Raw genomic sequence first — 20,392 nt, 5'->3', positions numbered from 1 at the left:
CAGACAGGAAGTTCTCAAGGACGCCTTAAATCGGACCGGAAGTGCTCAGGAATCCCTTAATTCAAACAGGAAGTGCTCAAGGACCCCTTAAATCAAACAAGAAGTGCTCAGGAATCCCTTAAATCAAACAGGAAGTGCTTAGGAACCCCTTAAATTAGACAGGAAGTGCTCAGGAGCAAAGTTGGAGTAAAAGAGACGTGCTTAGTAATTATGAGTGGCAAACAGGATGTGCTTGGTTATGAACAAAGTGCACATTTAATTTCCTGCTGACGTGTCAGTGAAGTATTGACTTGGGTTGAGTTCAACTTGCTTGTTTGGTGTCTGCGCTCCAACATCTCTCGCCTTAAATTTTCATAAGCACTTATGAGGATAACCGCACTTTCCGTGTTGTTGGCATTAGTCTCCTCGCGGCTGGCCGACCACGCGCGTCTCCTCGCCGTGCCGCCACTCAATGATTCACCACTACACGCTTCCCAGCCATTTTGCAGATGGCGTCCACGGGGTCGGCGCCGGCGTTCGCACAACATCACACGGGAGTCTTAGTTTGCGGGCGGGCCTCGCGTTTCCATCCGGGAAGGTGGCACCTCGGCAAGTGCGAGCGATCCCGGCTCGCATTTGAAGAAATCATGAAGAATTAAGAGCGAGGAGTCAAGAGCGCGGAAGCGGCGGCGTCTGAAATAGTAATGTGTTGTAGCGTGTAGCTGTCGGCTCCGCTACCTGCTCGCCGTGTTCTGACGCTCCTCACGCTAACCCGAATGGATGAATTCACCCTCGCACTGATTTCACCATTCATGCTCACCCTTTGAAGTGGCCACGCCACTCAAAGCACGGATGTCAAACTCAAGGCCCGGGGGCCAAATCTGGCCCGCCAACACCTGGAAATACAAAAGTTGTCACGTTGTGTAAAAAGGTAAATAAAAAAAGAATACAATGATTCGCAAATCCTTGACATATTTAACATTCCAACTGATAATTGTTATTGTTTGCAAATATTAGCTAATTTCTGCCTGTAACATGTTTCAAAAGTGTTAAAAAAGAGTGAGAAAGTTGAGGAATGCTCATCAAACACTTATTGTTCACGGGTGTACAGGATAATTGGGAACAGGTGGGTGCCATGATTGGGTATAAAAGCAGCGTCCATGACATTAACATTGTAACCCAAACTAATCATGTTCAGAAAATATGAGGACCTTCTATGACACACACCTAAGTCTTTCTTGGTTCAAACAATATGAGGACATGACGAGTGATCACATGTAGAATTTATGTTGTTGACTTGTAACATCTCCCGTTTTTCTAAACATGAGTTCTAAGCTCCCTACTGACTAACATGGATGTACCCTTACAAAAATGTTGTCATATAAACTGATCTGTGAGAGATTAAAATCAATCAATCAATCAATCAATGTTTATTTATATAGCCCTAAATCACAAATGTCTCAAAGGACTGCACAAACCATTACGACTACGACATCCTCGGAAGAACCCACAAAAGGGCAAGGAAAACTCACACCCAGTGGGCAGGGAGAATTCACATCCAGTGGGACGCCAGTGACAATGCTGACTATGAGAAACCTTGGAGAGGACCTCAGGAGTGGGCAACCCCCCCCCTCTAGGGGACCGAAAGCAATGGATGTCGAGCGGGTCTAACATGATACTTTTGCAAATAATAACTTAGAATTTCATGGCTGCAACATGTGCCAAAGTAGTTGGGAAAGGGCATGTTCACAACTGTGTTACATCACCTTTTCTTTTAACAACACTCAATAAACGTTTGGGAACTGAGGAAACTAATTGTTGAAGCTTTGAAAGTGGAATTCTTTCCCATTCTTGTTTTATGTAGAGCTTCAGTCCTTCAACAGTCCGGGGTCTTGTTGTCGTATTTTACGCTTCATAATGCGCCACACATGGGAGACAGGTGTGGACTGCAGGCGAGCCAGGAAAGTACCCACACTCTTTTTTTTTTTACTAAGCCACGCTTTTGTAACACGTGCTGAACGTGGCTTGGCATTGTCTTGCTGAAATAAGCAGGGACGTCCATGAAAAAGACGGCGCTTAAATGGCAGCATATGTTGTTCCAAAACCTGTATGTACCTTTCAGCATTAATGGTGCCTTCACAAATGTGTAAGTTACCCATGCCTTGGGCACTAATGCACCCCCATACCATCACAGATGCTGGCTTTTGAACTTTGCGTCGATAACAGTCCGGATGACACGATGTTGAAAATTTACAAAAAAAATTTAAAATGTGGACTCGTCAGACCACAGAACACTTTTCCACTTTGCATCAGTCCATTTTAGATGATCTCGGGCCCAGAGAAGTCCAGAGTCGAGACCCAGGATGGACCGCTCGTCGGGACCCAGGATGGACCGCTCGCCTGTGTATCGGTTGGGGACATCTCTACGCTGTTGATCCGCCTCCGCTTGGGATGGTTTCCTGTGGACGGGACTCTCGCTGCTGTCTTGGATCCGCTTTGAACTGAACTCTCGCGGCGGTGTTGGAGCCACTATGGATTGAACTTTCACAGTATCATGTTAGACCCGCTCGACATCCATTGCTTTCGGTCCCCTAGAGGGGGGGGGTTGGGGGGTTGCCCAAATCTGAGGTCCTCTCCAAGGTTTCTCATAGTCAGCATTGTCACTGGCGTCCCACTGGATGTGAATTCTCCCTGCCCACTGGGTGTGAGTTTTCCTTGCCCTTTTGTGGGTTCTTCCGAGGATGTCGTGGTCGTAATGATTTGTGCAGTCCTTTGAGACATTTGTGATTTAGGTCTATATAAATAAACATTGATTGATTGATTGACTGTGTGAATGTGAGTGTGAATGTTGTCTATCTGTGTTGGCCCTGCGATGAGGTGGCGACTTGTCCAGGGTGTACCCCGCCTTCCGCCCGATTGTAGCTGAGATAGGCGCCAGCGCCCTCCGCGACCCCGAAAGGGAATAAGCGGTAGAAAATGGATGGATGGATGATTGATTGATTGATTGATTGAGAAGCCGGCGGCGTTTCTGGATGTTGTTGATAAATGGCTTTCGCGTTGCATAGTAGAGCTTTAACTTGCACTTACAGATGTAGCGACCAACTGTATTTAGTGACAGTGGTTTTCTGTAGTGTTCCTGAGCCCATGTGGTGATATCCTTTAGAGATTGATGTCGGTTTTTGATACAGTGCCGTCTGAGGGATGTTGGTTGAAATGTTGGTTTCCGGCCATGCCGCTTACGTGGAGGGATTTCTCCAGATTCTCCGAACCTTTTGATGATATTATGGAGCGTAGATGTTGAAATCCCTAAAATTTCTTGCAATTGCACTTTGAGAAACGTTGTTCTTAAACTGTTTGACTATTTGCTCACGTGGTTGTGGACAAAGGGGTGTACCTCGCCCCATCCTTTCTTGTTTTTATACCCAATCATGGCACCCACCTGTTCCCAATTAGCCTGCACACCTGTGGGATGTTCCAAATAAGTGTTTGATGAGCATTCCTCAACTTTATCAGTATTTATTGCCACCTTTCCCAACTTCTTTGTCACGTGTTGCTGGCTTCAAATTCTAAAGTTAATGATTATTTGCAAAAGAAAAATAAAGTTTATGAGTTTGAACATCAAATATGTTGTCTTTGTAGCATATTCAACTGAATATGGGTTGAAAAGGATTTGCAAATCATTGTATTCTGTTTATATTTACATCTAACACAATTTCCCAACTCATATGGAAACGGGGTTAATATATTGTTAGCATGTAGCTCACATACAGTAGGTATCGTCAGCCAAAGAATGTTGTCAAGTTCCAACTCTCGTCCAAAGTGCTCATAATTGGCTTTTTTGCTTTTTTATGCGGCAGACGGGAAAAAAAAAAACAGACGAGCGCTTCCCTCCAGACTTTTTCTGCCATTTTTTTTTTCTTTAGAGAAGGCCTCCAAAAAAGACTTGTGTTGTTCTCGCTGCTTCCTGTTTACTTCTATTTCCAGCGCTTAATACAATTATTCCCAGGCGTGACCTATTTAAGCGGTTCACGCGAGGAGCCTTTGGCAATCAGCGACGCCACAAAGTTAGCGCGTTGATGGATGCGCGCGTAGCAGAGCGTGGGCGGCGGTTCAGAGGCCGCATGTTTGTCTTCGTTTAAGTCACTTCCTGTTGCCATAGGAGCGCTCGTCTCGCTCTCCTCCTCGCGTCAAAACCGCGGCACTTTAGGGAGCGGCGGGAAGGCGTCGGGGGAGTCGTCCGGGATTTTAAGCTCATGTTTTTGTTTGTGTTGTTACAGGGAATATGCTAAGCTAGCTCGATGCTAAAATATATCGTTAGCGTGTAGATTGACATATAGCTACGCAAGTGTTGCTAACTTTTTCATGGACGCCCCTGCTTATTTCAGCAAGACAATGCCAACCCACATTCAGCACGTGTTACAACAGTGTGGCTTCGTAAAAAAAAAAGAGTGCGGGTACTTTCCTGGCCCGACTGCAGTCCAGACCTGTCTCCCATGGAAAATGTGTGGCGCATTATGAAGCGTAAAATACGACAGCGGAGACCCCGGACTGTTGAAGGACTGAAGCTCTACATAAAACAAGAATGGGAAAGAATTCCACTTTCAAAGCTTCAACAATTAGTTTCCTCAGTTCCCAAACGTTTATTGAGTGTTGTTAAAAGAAAAGGTGATGTAACACAGTGGTGAACATGCCCTCTCCCAACTACTTTGGCACGTGTTGCAGCCATGAAATTATTAAGTATTCTGTTTATATTTACACCTAACATAATTTCCCAACTCATATGGAAACGGGGTTTGTAGTTTAGCATCAAGTGAGCTTAGCATATTCCCTGTAACTACACATATAACAACATAAACATAAGTAATAGGACAGGAGAACGCAAACGTTAGCAACACTAAAATAGCTATGCAAGCTACATGCTAACAATAGATCTTAGCATTAGGTTAGCTTAGCATCTTTCTCGTAACTACACGTACAACAAGATAAACATAAGTTATAGGACAGGAGAACGCAAACGTTAGCAACATTAGCGTAGCTATATGTCGAGCTACACGCTAACGATAAATTTTAGCATCAAGCTGGCTTAGCATATTCCCTGTAACTACATACGACAACATAAACATAAGTAGTAGGACATGAGAACGCAAACATTAACAATACCATGTAGCTATGCAAGCTACATGCTAGCAATAGATCTTAGCATCAAGTTAGCTTAGCATCTTTCCTGTAACTACACATACAACAACATAAACACAAGTTATAGGACAGGAGAACGCAAACGTTAGTGACATTAGCAGAGCTATGCAAGCTACATGCTAACGATAGATTTTAGCATCAAGTTAGCTTAGCATATTCCCTGTACCTACACATACAACAACATAAACATAAGTAATAGGACAGTAGAACAGAAACGTTAGCAACACTAGCATAGCTATGCGAGCTACATGCTAATAAAATACGTTAGCATCAAGGTAGCTCAGCATATTCATTGTAACTACATGTAAAACTACATAAATATTAGTAATATGAACGCAAACGTTAGCCAAACTACACTAGCTATATGTCGAGCTACACGCTAACAATAGATTTTAGCATCAAAGTAGCTTAGCATATACACTGTAACTATACGTAAAACAACATAACTAATACAAACGCAAACATTAGCCAAACTACAATACCTATTTGGGGAGCTACACGCTAACGATAGATTTTAGCATCGAGTTAGCTTAGCATATTCCCTGTACCTACACATACAACAACATAAACATAAGGAATAGGACAGTAGAACGCAAACGTTAGCAACACTAGCATAGCTATGCGAGCTACATGCTAATAATATACGTTAGCATCAAGCTAGCTTAGCATATTCCCTGTAACTACACGTAAAACTACATAAATATTAGTAATACGAACACAAAGGTTAGCCAAACTAGACTACCTATATGTCGAGCTACACGCTAACGATAGATTTTAGCATCAAAGTAACTTAGCATATACGCTGTAGCTATACGTAAAACAACATAAACATAACTAATACAAACGCAAATGTTAGCCAAACTACAATACCTACATGTGGAGCTACTCGCTAACGATAGATTTTAGCATCAAGTTAGTTTAGCATATTCCCTGTTCCTACACATACAACAACATAAAAATAAGTAATAGGAGGGTGGAACATAAACGTTAGCAGCACTAGCATAGCTATACAAGCTAAATGCTAACGATAAATTTTAGCATCAAGTTAGCTTAGCATATTCCCTGAACCTACACATACAACAACATAAACATAATAGGACAGTGAAACATAAACGTTAGCAGCACTAGCATAGTTATACAAGCTAAATGCTAACGATAGATTTTAGCATTAAGTTAGCTTAGCATATTCCCTGTAACTACACATACAACAACATAAACATAATTAATAGGATAGTAGAACGCAAACGTTAGCAACACTAGCATAGCTATATGTCGAGCTAAATGCTAACGATAGATTTTAGCATTTAAGAATATTCTTTTACTGTTAAGCAAACTATGAATAATAAAATGTGGCATTTATCATAGCTACTTTGGACTGGACTCTCACCGTTATGTTAGATCCACTATGGATTGGACTTTCACAATATCATGTTAGACCTGCTCGACATCCATTGCTTTCAGTCCCCTTGGGGGGGGTTGCCCACATATGCGGTCCTCTCCAAGGTTTCTCATAGTCATCATTGTCACTGTCACCGACGTCCCACTGGGGTGAGTTTTTCCCTGCCCTTATGTGGGCTCTGTACCGAGGATGTCGTTTGATGTTTGTGCAGCCCTTTGAGACACTTGTGATTTCGGGCTGAATAAATAAATATTGATTGATTGATTGACAAAATAGGGGGTGAAAATGAGTGGTATTCAGTGACGTACGAGGAATGAAATGCACAGACAGTTCATTGCTCCTGCCAAGTGAATTGCACTGAGTGGAGCTAATCACCACTCCAAGATGGCGACCCTGCGTCTCGTCAGCGCCAGTCCCATGCTGCAGACCCCGAGAAGATGTCTGTGGTCCAACCCTCCCAAACAGATCCCGGGTCAGTGACTTCTGCTCCTCGTGCCTGATGTTTGAGCAGACGGTTGGCGGGGAATTCTGGAGGTAAAACATATTCTCTAGAATATGTTCTGTAACTTGGATATTATTTACTCATCACTCATTTTTATGATACTTGTCTGAATTCACAGCAGCTTTTTCAAAAAGTTGCGGCGAAAAACTAAAATGTTTTGAAGCCTTTTTTTTGTAGCATTAATTTATGTTGTCATTTTTATGACTTTAACTTAGAGGCAAATATTTTTTATACTACATTACTACATAACTATGTTGTTTTTGTGCAGGAACCAAATGTTTTTTTTTTCCGATCGGGCACCTTGCTGGGCAGCTAAGAGGTTCAATGACATGTTGACTATTAAGCAGCAGTTGAGCATCAATCTCCATCAAAGTCATCCTATCTTTGTCTTAAAAGTGATAAAGGTGAGTGTTAATGATCACTAATTAGTGCCATTGTTATGCAAATGAAGTGGTGAGGCTATTGTTTGTGCGGCATTGTTGTGAGTGATGTTATGTGCTAGCTGATATGCTAACACTTAAAGTGTGAAGCTAACCATGTTTTTTTGTTTTTTTTCCATTTTAAATTTTTATTATTGAAAAACAAACATACATTTGTAATTCACACAAAATTCAAGGCACTTCCAACATCAAGGAAATAAAACAAGCAAATACAAATATAGTATTAAATATATATATGTATATATATATCCATTTTCTACCGCTTGTCCCTCTATCTATATATGTATATATACATATGTATGTGTGTGTATGTATATACATATATATATATATATATGTATGTGTATATAAATATATGTATGTATGTGTATATATACAAATATTTATATATATATCTATATATATATATATATATATTTGTATATATATTTATAATAATTTGACAAATATTTCTATGTTACAAATACCAAATGTGATCTCTTTTTTAGTGAATGGGGACATCTCCACACCCTTGTTTTCTCAGCCGATCTCTGATCTCCTCCCAAAACTCTCACATTCCACAAACAGATGATTGACATCCTCTACAGCTCCACAGATGTATCGACCTCCATGTCAACCTCAAAAGGGACAAGCGGTAAGAAATCTTGTTTTTATTTTCCTTAGCTCAACCTTTGTAAACTTTAACCAACATGTTAAGTGTAGTGTATGTTTTGGTTATTGATTTTTTGTTGTTGTTGTGGAAAAACTACAAAGGTGGTTTATTTGAATTTAATTTTAAATTTGACTAAACAAAGTGTTTTCCTTTTTAAAGAGAAATGGCTACATTAACATTAACATATAGATTTAATGATTAATTTTCATAATCAGACATCAAAAATGGAAAAAAAACAAAAAAAAACAACTCAAACTCAGTTTTACAATACTTGGGATAGGAATTTACAAAGCAGTTGAGGAGACACATATGATACTTGTTTAATAGAAAACTAAAAAGGAAAACAAACAAATACATAAACGCAATAGTATCAATAATAATTATTTGTTTTTTTTGTCTAACATTTTTATCTTCAATTTAAAAATATATGGTTCGATTCGTGAATAATACAAATACAGTCTATTAAACAGCATTATTCACATGTGAATAAAATAAATATTTTGTCTTTTATACAGCATTTTTCACATGTGAGTTATATAAATACAGTCTATTATACAGCATTATTCACATGTGAATAATATATATACGGTCTATTATACAGCATTATTCACATGTGTATAAGACAAATAGTCTATCATACAACATTATTCACATGGGAATAGCATAAATAATGTCTATTATACAGCATTATTCTATTATACAGCATTATTCACATGTGAGTTGTATAAATATAGTATATTATACAGCATTATTCACACGTGAATAATATAGATACAGTTTATTAAACAGCATTATTCACATGTGAATAATATAAATACAGTCAAGTATACAGCATTATTCACATGTGAATAATATATATATATACAGTCTATTATACAGCATTATTCACACGTGAATAATATAGATACAGTCTATTATACAGCATTATTCACACGTGAATAATATAGATACAGTTTATTAAACAGCATTATTCACATGTGAATAATATAAATACAGTCAAGTATACAGCATTATTCACATGTGAATAATATATATATATACAGTCTAATATACAGCATTATTCACACGTGAATAATATAGATACAGTCTATTATACAGCATTATTCACATGTAGATGATATAAATACAGTCTATTGTACAGCATTATTCACGTGTGAATAATATGAACAAAGTTTATTATACAGCATTATTAACGTGAATGATACAGTCTATTATACAGCATTATTCACATGTGAATGATATAAATAGTCTATTATACAGCATTATTCACATGTGAATACTATACAGTCTATTATACAGCATTATTCACATGTGAATAACATAAATACAGTCTATTATTAAGCATTATTAACATGTGAAAAATATAAATACAGTCTATTATACAGCATTATTCACATGTGAATGATATAAATACAGTCTATTATACAGCATTATTCACATGTGAATGATATAAATACAGTCTATTCTCCAAAGACATGCATCTGGGAATAGGTTGATTGACAACACTAAATGGTCCTTAGTGTGTGCATGTGAGTGTGAATTTTGTCTGTCTTTCTGTGTTGGCCCTGTGATGAGCTGGCGACTTGTCCAGGGTGTACGCCGCCTTCCGCCCGATTGTAGCTGAGATAGACTCCAGAAACCCCGAAAGGGACAAACTTTTTAATAAACATGTTTTCAGTCTGGATTTGAACATTGCCAACATTGAGGCCTGTCTCCCAACTTCTCGAAGACTATTCCAGATTGCTTGGTCCTGACTCTGGGCACCAGCAGGAGACCAAGATGGCTCATACGGTCCTAACATGTCAGAGATGTACTTTGGCAAAAGACCAAGCAGAGCTGTTTTAAAGTGTATTCAACTGAACAACAGGAAGCCAGTGCAGTGACCCGAGCACTGGACTAATATGGTCATACTTCCTGGTTTTGGTCAGGACTCGAGCAGCAGCATTCTGGGTGTACTGCAGCTGCTTTACAGCTCGTTTAGAGAGCCCAGTGAGGAGGCTTTTACAATAGTCTAACCCAGTGTTTTTCAACAGTCTGGTGTGCCGTGAGAGATTATGTACATTCACCTAATTAGGTTAAAAATATTTTTTTTCAAACCGGTAATTATAATGCGCAAATGTGCCGTTGTTGAGTGTCGGTGCTGTCTAGAGCTCGGCAGAGTAACCGTGTAGTACTCTTCCATATCAGTAGGTGGCAGCAGGTAGCTAATTACTTTGGAGATGTCGGGAACATGGTTTGTCATGATCACAATATGCAAAATTGCAAAAGATTCAGCAACACAAATGTCCAAAATACTGTGTAATTATGCCGCTAAAGCAGACAACTTTTAGCTGTGTGTGTGTGCGGCGCTCATACTTCCTAAAAACCTGTGACGTCTTGCGTACACGTCATCATTACACAACATTTTCAAGACGAAACTCCCGGGAAATTAAAATTGTAATTTAGTAAACTAAAAAGGCCGTATTGGCATGTGTTGTAATGTTAATCTTTCATCATTGATATATAAACTATCAGACTGCGTGGTGGGTAGTAGTGAATTTCAGTAGGCCTTTAACACTTAAATTTCAAGATCAACTTCCGATATATCTGTCGATTTTAAGTTTGAACTATTATTTTGTTTGTTTTATGCTCCTTTGTCAAAACTTTGATGTTTTTATATGGCAACCACGCAACATCTGCAATATTTTTTCCACATAAAACATTTTAAAGTGATAATTTTTAAGTAATAATTCATAATAGCATAGATTTTTTTTCTCCTTTTTTTTTTTTTGAGCAATGGAAAAAAAAGAAAATAAGGACAAAAGGAAAAAAAAAACTGCCTGCATGGCAGCTTTGGGTCAACATTGCCACTTTTTCCTCATAAGATTTCACCTCATTCCACTTTTTTTAAATGTTTTTTTTTAATTTTTGCAATACTATCAATTTTGCAATTTTTGCAGAATGTGTGGCGGGCCGGTAAACGATTAGCTGCGGGCCGCAAATGGCCGCCGGGCCGCACTTTGGACACCCCTGACTTAAACCAAATATAAACTAAAGGCGAGTGCCGTTAAGAAAAGGCATTGAAGCTTAGGGACACTAAAACTGCAAAGTAAACAAAAACAGAATGCTGGACGACAGCAAAGACTTACAGCGCTTGGAGCAGACGGCGTCCACAAAGTACATCCATACATGACATGACAATCAACAATGTCCCCACAAAGAAGGATAGCGTCCGCACAACTTAAATAGCCTTGATTGCGAAAACAAAGCAGGTGCGGGGAATAGCGTTCAAGGAAGACATGAAACTGCTACAGGAAAATGCCAACAACAGAGGAAAAGCCACCAAAATAGGAGCGCAAGACGAGAATTAAAACACTACACAGTTTTATATGAATGGCGCTTGACAACGTTGTGTGCAGAGCTGAAGGAATCTACCAATCACGGTGTGGTATGTGGCTCACGAGGTCCGAACATTGACGTCACTTACGTGATGCAAGCAGAGAAACGTTTTGCCGCTTTTCCACTAGACCGGCACGCGCTCTTCCTCCCTCGCTCGCCCGCCTGCTTGCTCTCTGTCACTGTGTGCGTGTCTTTCTCTCTTGTTCCCTCCCCCGGCGCCGCTGTAACAGTCCTGTAGCTTCCGTAGCACTCCGCCGAAGGACCGAGCCACAATACACAACCGTAGCGCGCTAAACCCCAGAGAGTCGCTGGGCGAATCGGACGTGTAACACGTTAGTCTTGATGTTAGCCCATTCAGGGCTAATTGTGCTACCGTAACCGTAAACTCCACGGCAAGACGATTTTTGTTATTTGGGTCAAAAATGACTCTTTCAACACTCTGGGTTGCCTACCCCTGCGTTAGTGGAAAAGCGGCAAATGAGTGAAAGCGAAGGTAACGTTGCCATGGAGACGAGGGTTTTCTTACGTGCCTGGCCGCAGTCACACCGCCACACCTGTCCGTCAGTAATAACAGTCCCCGATAACCTGGACCAATTCAAACCTTTATTTGTTTTTTGTTTTTTTTATTGTTTAGTTTGCATTGCCTCACATTACTTAATTGTCATTTATATTTTGATTTTATTTTGTGTTGAAAATAAAAATAAAGACATTTAAAAATATATTTTTTAAGAAATCTTTTTTCGCGATCCAGACTCTGCAGGCAAATTGAGTTTGAGACCCCTGCTTTAAAGTCATAATCGACAATTGCGACGACGACTTTTTACTGTCAACCGAGTTTCGTTTTTTAACGATGTCTGCTGGTGGTGTGCCTCCGCATTTTCGCAACGCAAAAAATGTGCCTTGGCTCAAAAAAGGTTGAAAAACACCGTGTTGGACATTTTTCTTGGAAAAAAAAGGACATTTTGATGTGAATCAACAGTGTTTTTTCAAGTGTTCTGCGTGGTTAAATCATTTACTCGATAACGGTATTGGAGAAACTCTCCTACGCTAGTCGTCACAATTCATTCCCGTTATTCATAACTTTCGGAAGTTTATTTTGTACTTGAAATTGTTTATAGGGTTAGGCGGAATAAGTGTTTAACTTCAGCCTAAACCCTTTCGGTCTGTAACATTTTTTTATTTTCAATCTATGAATGTACAACTTTTTATTTTCAATCTATGAATGTACAACTGTTTGTTTGCTTTGTTGACCATTGACCGAACAGCAATAAACTTGAAAAAAAAACTTGAATTCATGAAGGTTCTGACCTTTTTGTTTTGTCGCGTGCACTTTTCCAAACACTTTCTTTTGAACTGTCGGTGATCCCGGCGAGGCGTTCTGCGAGCGTTGTGGTTTGGTGCGATGCGATCTCTCCTTTCCGACAATAACACTGAGCCCAATTGAAAAAGTGGGTCAGCTATTCTTAGTAGCCACGGAGCGTCGTCCTCCTGCAAACAAGCTGCGCTGCGGCAGCGCCGAGTAAACACCCAGGTGGAAGTTAAGGCGCACTTTTTTTTTATCTGCATGCTAACTTCCCGCGGAGGGGCGGCGGCGTATCCGGGATAAAACGTGACAACATTTGTGTTCTAGAGCGGGTCCTGATTTCCTCACCTCTGTCCGAGGCTACCTCACTTGACGCCTTTTCGCCCTCCCCTCCGAGTGGCGTTCACTCCCCGAAAAGGACGCCGGAAGGCTCGGAGGCGTCGTCCTCACGTGCACCTCGGCCTGCTTGCAAACACAGACCCCCAAAGAAGCATATGCCGCGCTCGCTAGCGCCGCAAAGCCAATGGAAACGGACACAGCGGAAATTAGGCAGGCTTTTACGGCGGCGAGGAAGCGGCGAATTAGTGCTCGCAATCAGGCCGGATAAATCACACGAGGCTGCGCACTCAGCGGGCCGGAGAGTTCCAGTGGAGCAGAAAGGGATTTAGCGGCGGAGCAGAAAATGTTCTGTCGTCCTGCAGGCATCGCATGACAAAGCTGACAAATCTGTCAAGTCGCACTCGGAGGCAGAAGTCGCCGTCCGGACGACTACCTGAGCTCCTTTCACCTCCGCGAGGCCGCCTCGTGGCTTTTCCTTCAAGGGGAAACATGGCCGCCACGCCGGACGCTGAGGAGAGTCCGCATTTCTAGGAACAGGCCGTGAATATTTGTCAACCAATCAATCAAAGTCGATTTATGCAGCCTTTTGATCACAAGTGTCTCAAAGGGCTGAGTAATCAATCAATCAATCAATGTTTACTTATATAGCCCTAAATCACTAGTGTCTCAAAGGGCTGCACAAACCACAACACTTAACACAAACCACTACGACATCCTCGGTAGGCCCACATAAGGACAAGGAAAACTCACACCCAGTGGGTCGTCGGTGATAAAGATGACTAAAATGACAACTTTTATTGTAATACTGCCAAAATTCCAAGTTTTTTTCGTGAAATTGTGACCTTTTTCTTGTAAAATTCCAACCCATTTTTCACAACAAGCTCTTTTTAATATTTGTATAGTATGTTTATATTATTAATGTTGTAAATACACTTCTTTATATATCTAGAAAGGCTGGTCCTAAAGAGGTAGGCATTTTTCTCAGGTCCCCAGAAGGTACGAACTACACAAATGTGTGTGTGGGGGTTCTTGGGGCGGTATAGCTCGGTTGGTAGAGCGGCCGTGCCGGCAACTTGAGGGTTGCAGGTTCGATCCCAGCTTCTGCCATCCTAGTCACTGCTGTTGTGTCCTTGGGCAAGACACTTTACCCACCTGCTCCCAGTGCCACCCACACTGGTTTAAAAATGTAACTTAGATATTGGGTTTTACTATGTAAAGCGCTTTGAGTCACTTTGAAAAAAGCGCTATATAAATATAATTCACTTCACTTCACTTATGAGAACCTTGGAGAGGAGGAAAGCAATGGATGTCGAGCGGGTCTAACATGATACTGTGAAAGTTCAATCCATAATGGATCCAACACAGTCGCAAGAGTCCAGTCCAACACAGCAGCGAGGGTCCCGTTCACAGCGGAGCCAGCAGGAAAACATCCCAAGCGGAGGCGGATCAGCAGCGCAGAGATGTCCCCAGCCGATACACAGGCAAGCAGTACATGGCCACCGGATCGGACCGGACCCCCTCCACAAGGGAGAGTGGGACATAGGAGAAAAAAGAAAAGAAACGGCAGATCAACTGGTCTAAAAAGGGAGTCTATTTAAAGGCTAGAGTATACAAATGAGTTTTAAGGTGAGACTTAAATCCTTCTACTGAGGTGGCATCTCGAACTGTTACCGGGAGGGCATTCCAGAGTACTGGAGCCCGAACGGAAAACGCTTTATAGCCCGCAGACTTTTTTTGGGCTTTGGGAATCACTAATAAGCCGGAGTCCTTTGAACGCAGATTTCTTGCCGGGACATATGGTGATGTCATAACCTGCACTTCAAGTACCAGGAGAGTGGAAAAAAACAAGTTGCCTCGTTATTGAAGCTTTTCTCATAGACGCTATATTGCCAAAAGTATTTGGCCACCTGCCTTGACTCACATATGAACTTGAGGTGCCATCCCATTCCTACAGTGGGGCAAAAAAGTATTTAGTCAGCCACCGATTGTGAAAGTTTTCCCACTTAAAATGATGACAGAGGTCTGTAATTTTCATCATAGGTACACTTCAACTGTGAGAGACAGAATGTGAAAAAAAAAATCCAGGAATTCACATTGTAGGAATTTTTAATAATTTATTTGTGAATTATGGTGGAAAATAAGTATAACTTATGTTTATGTTGTTGTACATCAATCCTACACCTCAAAGGACGGGATTGGCGATTTTTTTCGTGCGATGTTTCCCGATTCTCAGGTTGCTAATACATTTTCCTGCGGAAAGGATAAAACAACATATATTACCAGACACAGATTAGCACCTCACATCCAAAACCTGCTCTTCGACCAAGTCAACGGGTCTCGGTATGTGTTAATGAAATGTAATTTATTTTTACCCTCACCTCGGTTATTATGTTTTTACTGGCGTTGGTGTTGGTTTGTTTGTTTTGGATGTCAAAGTTTTTGGATCTCTCAAGATTTTTGATAAGCTGTTTGGCAGAGTGGTGTTTATCAGTTTGTTTATTAATAAACATACAAAAAGTAAACTTGACTGATTGTCATTGAGGTTGTAGTACAGTGGGATCCCCAACCATCGCTTATATTTATAGATTTTTGTATTATTTTTTTCGGTCTTAAATTTAATTCAAGGTGGCATTAAAAAGGTCTTAAAAAGTCTTGAATTTGAATTGCTGAAACCTGTAGATACCCTGTGTTAGATCCACTATAGACTGGACTCTCACACTATTATGTTAGATCCACTATGGACTGGACTCTCACACTATTATGTTAGATCCACTATGGACTGGACTCTCACACTATTATGTTATATCCACTATGGACTGGACTCACACTATTATGTTAGATCCACTATGGACTGGACTCTCACACTATTATGTTAGATCCACTATAGACTGGACTCTCACACTATTATGTTAGATCCACTATGGACTGGACTCTCACACTATTATGTTAGATCCACTATAGACTGGACTCTCACACTATTATGTTAGATCCACTATGGACTGGACTCTCACACTATTATGTTAGATCCACTATAGACTGGACTCTCACACTATTATGTTAGATCCACTATAGATTGGACTCTCACACTATTATGTTAGATCCACTATGGACTGGACTCTCACACTATTATGTTAGATCCACTATGGACTGGACTCTCACACTATTATGTTAGATCCACTACGGACTGGACTCTCACACTATTATGTTAGATCCACTATGGACTGGACTCTCACACTATTATGTTAGATCCACTACGGACTGGACTCTCACACTATTATGTTAGATCCACTATGGACTGGACTCTCACACTATTATGTTAGATCCACTATGGACTGGACTCTCACACTATTATGTTAGATCCACTATAGACTGGACTCTCACACTATTATGTTAGATCCACTATAGACTGGACTCTCACACTATTATGTTAGATCCACTATAGACTGGACTCTCACACTATTATGTTAGATCCACTATAGACTGGACTCTCACACTATTATGTTAGATCCACTATGGACTGGACTCTCACATTATTATGTTAGATCCACTATGGACTGGACTCTCACTATTATGTTAGATCCACTATGGACTGGACTCTCACACTATTATGTTAGATCCACTATGGACTGGACTCTCACACTATTATGTTAGATCCACTATGGACTGGACTCTCACACTATTATGTTAGATCCACTATGGACTGGACTCTCACTATTATGATAGATCCATGATGGACTGGACTCTCACACTATTATGTTAGATCCACTATGGACTGGACTCTCACACTATTATGTTAGATCCACTATAGACTGGACTCTCACACTATTATGTTAGATCCACTATGGACTGGACTCTCACACTATTATGTTAGATCCACTATAGACTGGACTCTCACACTATTATGTTAGATCCACTATGGACTGGACTCTCACACTATTATGTTAGGTCCTCTATGGACTGGACTCTCACACTATTATGTTAGATCCACTATGGACTGGACTCTCACACTATTATGTTAGATCCACTATGGACTGGACTCTCACACTATTATGTTAGATCCACTATGGACTGGACTCTCACACTATTATGTTAGATCCTCTATGGACTGGACTCTCACACTATTATGTTAGATCCACTATGGACTGGACTCTCACACTATTATGTTAGATCCACTATGGACTGGACTCTCACACTATTATGTTAGATCCACTATGGACTGGACTCACACTATTATGTTAGATCCACTATGGACTGGACTCTCACACTATTATGTTAGATCCACTATGGACTGGACTCTCACACTATTATGTTAGATCCACTATGGACTGGACTCTCACACTATTATGTTAGATCCACTATGGACTGGACTCTCACACTATTATGTTAGATCCACTATGGACTGGACTCACACTATTATGTTAGATCCACTATGGACTGGACTCTCACACTATTATGTTAGATCCACTATGGACTGGACTCTCACACTATTATGTTAGATCCACTATGGACTGGACTCTCACTATTATGTTAGATCCACTATGGACTGGACTCTCACTATTATGTTAGATCCACTACGGACTGGACTCTCACACTATTATGTTAGATCCACTATGGACTGGACTCTCACTATTATGATAGATCATTGATGGACTGGACTCTCACACTATTATGTTAGATCCACTATGGACTTGACTCTCACTATTATGATAGATCCATGATGGACTGGAATCTCACACTATTATGTTAGATCCACTATGGACTGGACTCTCACACTATTATGTTATATCCACTATGGACTGGACTCACACTATTATGTTAGATCCATGATGGACTGGACTCTCACACTATTATGTTAGATCCACTATGGACTGGACTCTCACTATTATGATAGATCCATGATGGACTGGACTCTCACACTATTATGTTAGATCCACTATGGACTGGACTCTCACACTATTATGTTAGATCCACTATGGACTGGACTCTCACACTATTATGTTAGATCCACTATAGACTGGACTCTCACACTATTATGTTAGATCCACTATGGACTGGACTCTCACACTATTATGTTAGATCCACTATGGACTGGACTCTCACACTATTATGTTAGATCCACTATGGACTGGACTCTCACACTATTATGTTAGATCCACTATGGACTGGACTCTCACACTATTATGTTAGATCCACTATGGACTGGACTCTCACACTATTATGTTAGATCCACTATGGACTGGACTCTCACACTATTATGTTAGATCCACTATGGACTGGACTCTCACACTATTATGTTAGATCCACTATGGACTGGACTCTCACACTATTATGTTAGATCCACTATGGACTGGACTCTCACTTCTATGTTAGATCCATTATGGACTGGACTCTCACACTATTATGTTAGATCCACTATGGACTGGACTCTCACACAATTATGTTATATCCACTATGGGCTGGACTCACACTATTATGTTAGATCTACTATGGACTGGACTCTCACACTATTATGTTAGATCCACTATGGACTGGACTCTCACACTATTATGTTAGATCCACTATGGACTGGACTCTCACACTATTATGTTAGATCCACGATGGACTGGACTCACACTATTATGTTAGATCCACTATGGACTGGACTCTCACATTATTATGTTAGATCCACTATGGACTGGACTCTCACTATTATGTTAGATCCACTATGGACTGGACTCTCACACTATTATGTTAGATCCACTATGGACTGGACTCTCACACTATTATGTTAGATCCACTATGGACTGGACTTTCACAAAATTATGCTAGATCCACTGGCTGTCATTGTCATCCCACTGGGTTGAGTTTTTCCTTGCTATGATGTGGGATCTCGACCGACGATGTCGTTGTGGCTTGTGCAGCCCTTTGAGACCCTTGTGATTTAGGTCTATATAGATAAACATTGATTGATTGATTGATTGATTGAAATTGAGATCTGATTGGCTATTGCAACTGTCTATCAACTGTATGTGTTCTCAAATTCAAACCAGTGAATATCCAATCATATGACGCATAAATGTCAGGTTCATAGTGAGACCAGTTAGAAGGCTTTACTGACAACAACTGGTGATGTGATTGACTATCGCAATTATCTATCAACTGTATGGGCCCATTCACTTACAGTGCGCAGACATTGTTGATTATGAAAGCAGATTTGGTACAGCATGGCAACATAAACTAGCTGTATTCTGATTGGATACAAATTGTAATCCAGAGGGGTCAGTCGTTTTCAAAGAGGGCCACATCACAGTTATGTTTGGCCCCAGAGGGCCGCTTCTAACAGTCAATACTTTTACTCCTTTTTTTTTTTTAAATGCATTTTATTAGACGAAGTGGCTGGAGAGAGGGAAGTCTGGGCTTCCCTGCTTAGGCTGCTGCCCCCGCGACCCGGCCTCGGATAAGCGGAAGATGATGGATGGATGGATGGATGGATGGATGGATGGATGGATAGTAGATCTAAAAAAAAAACTAAATTCTAAAAAAAATGGTAAATTCTAATAATTTCACCTCAAAATGTAGCGTATATTACTTTAAATGGAAAAACCGTACTGCTGTTTTTATGGTAAAAAAAAAAAGGTAGCTCAGTGCCAGAAATTTACGGCAAAATTTAAAAAATAATTTTTGTACAGGAAATAAAAAAAATGCAATTTTACAGTCACATTTTGGCACCTAAGCTGCCTGTTTTTTTTTTTAAGTTGTTTTTTTTACAGCAAATCAAGAAGTGTAGTTTTCCGGTGTAAATTTAGAATTCATTTCGAAAAAATGCTGTAAAAACCACAGTAAATTTCACAATTCAATCCATCCATTTTCTACCGCTTGTCCGTTTTGGGGTGGCGGGGGGTCGCTGGCGCCCATCTCAGCTGCATTCGGGCGGTGGGCGGGGTACACCCTGGACAAGTCGCCACCTCATCGCAGTAAATTTCATAATTTTACCATGAAATCAATTCCTACTTTTACATTACACAATTTGATGGATAACTCACTTTGAAATCATTATTATTAGTATTTATTTATATTTAAAAAATAGTTTGAATGTTTGATCATATATATTTTTGCATAATTAGACAATATTTAAGTTAACATCTTTTGCAATTACATGGAGTACATATATATTTTTTCTCCCAAAATAGAAAGAAATCTTACATTTAATAAGAAAAGTTACAGT

The 20,392-nt window shown here is 40.3% G+C and overlaps 1 long non-coding RNA gene across 2 annotated transcripts in view; it reads left to right on the top strand.

Moving 5' to 3' along the window:
* The first annotated feature begins 7,355 nt into the window (after window positions 1-7,355).
* LOC133543856 (uncharacterized) overlaps window positions 7,356-20,392 on the top strand; it is a 45,823-nt gene continuing 32,786 nt past the window's right edge. For both annotated transcript variants that reach the window (XR_009804545.1, XR_009804544.1), the window contains exons 1-2: window positions 7,356-7,480; window positions 8,005-8,150. This is a non-coding gene — a long non-coding RNA (uncharacterized LOC133543856). The remainder of the gene's footprint in view (window positions 7,481-8,004; window positions 8,151-20,392) is intronic.

The sequence above is a fragment of the Nerophis ophidion genome, linkage group LG26 (assembly GCF_033978795.1).
Source record: "Nerophis ophidion isolate RoL-2023_Sa linkage group LG26, RoL_Noph_v1.0, whole genome shotgun sequence".
In the NCBI taxonomy this organism is placed as follows: Eukaryota; Metazoa; Chordata; class Actinopteri; order Syngnathiformes; family Syngnathidae; genus Nerophis; species Nerophis ophidion.
The sequence above is the reverse complement of the archived record's forward strand: the minus strand, read 5'-3'. Positions and strand labels throughout refer to the sequence as shown.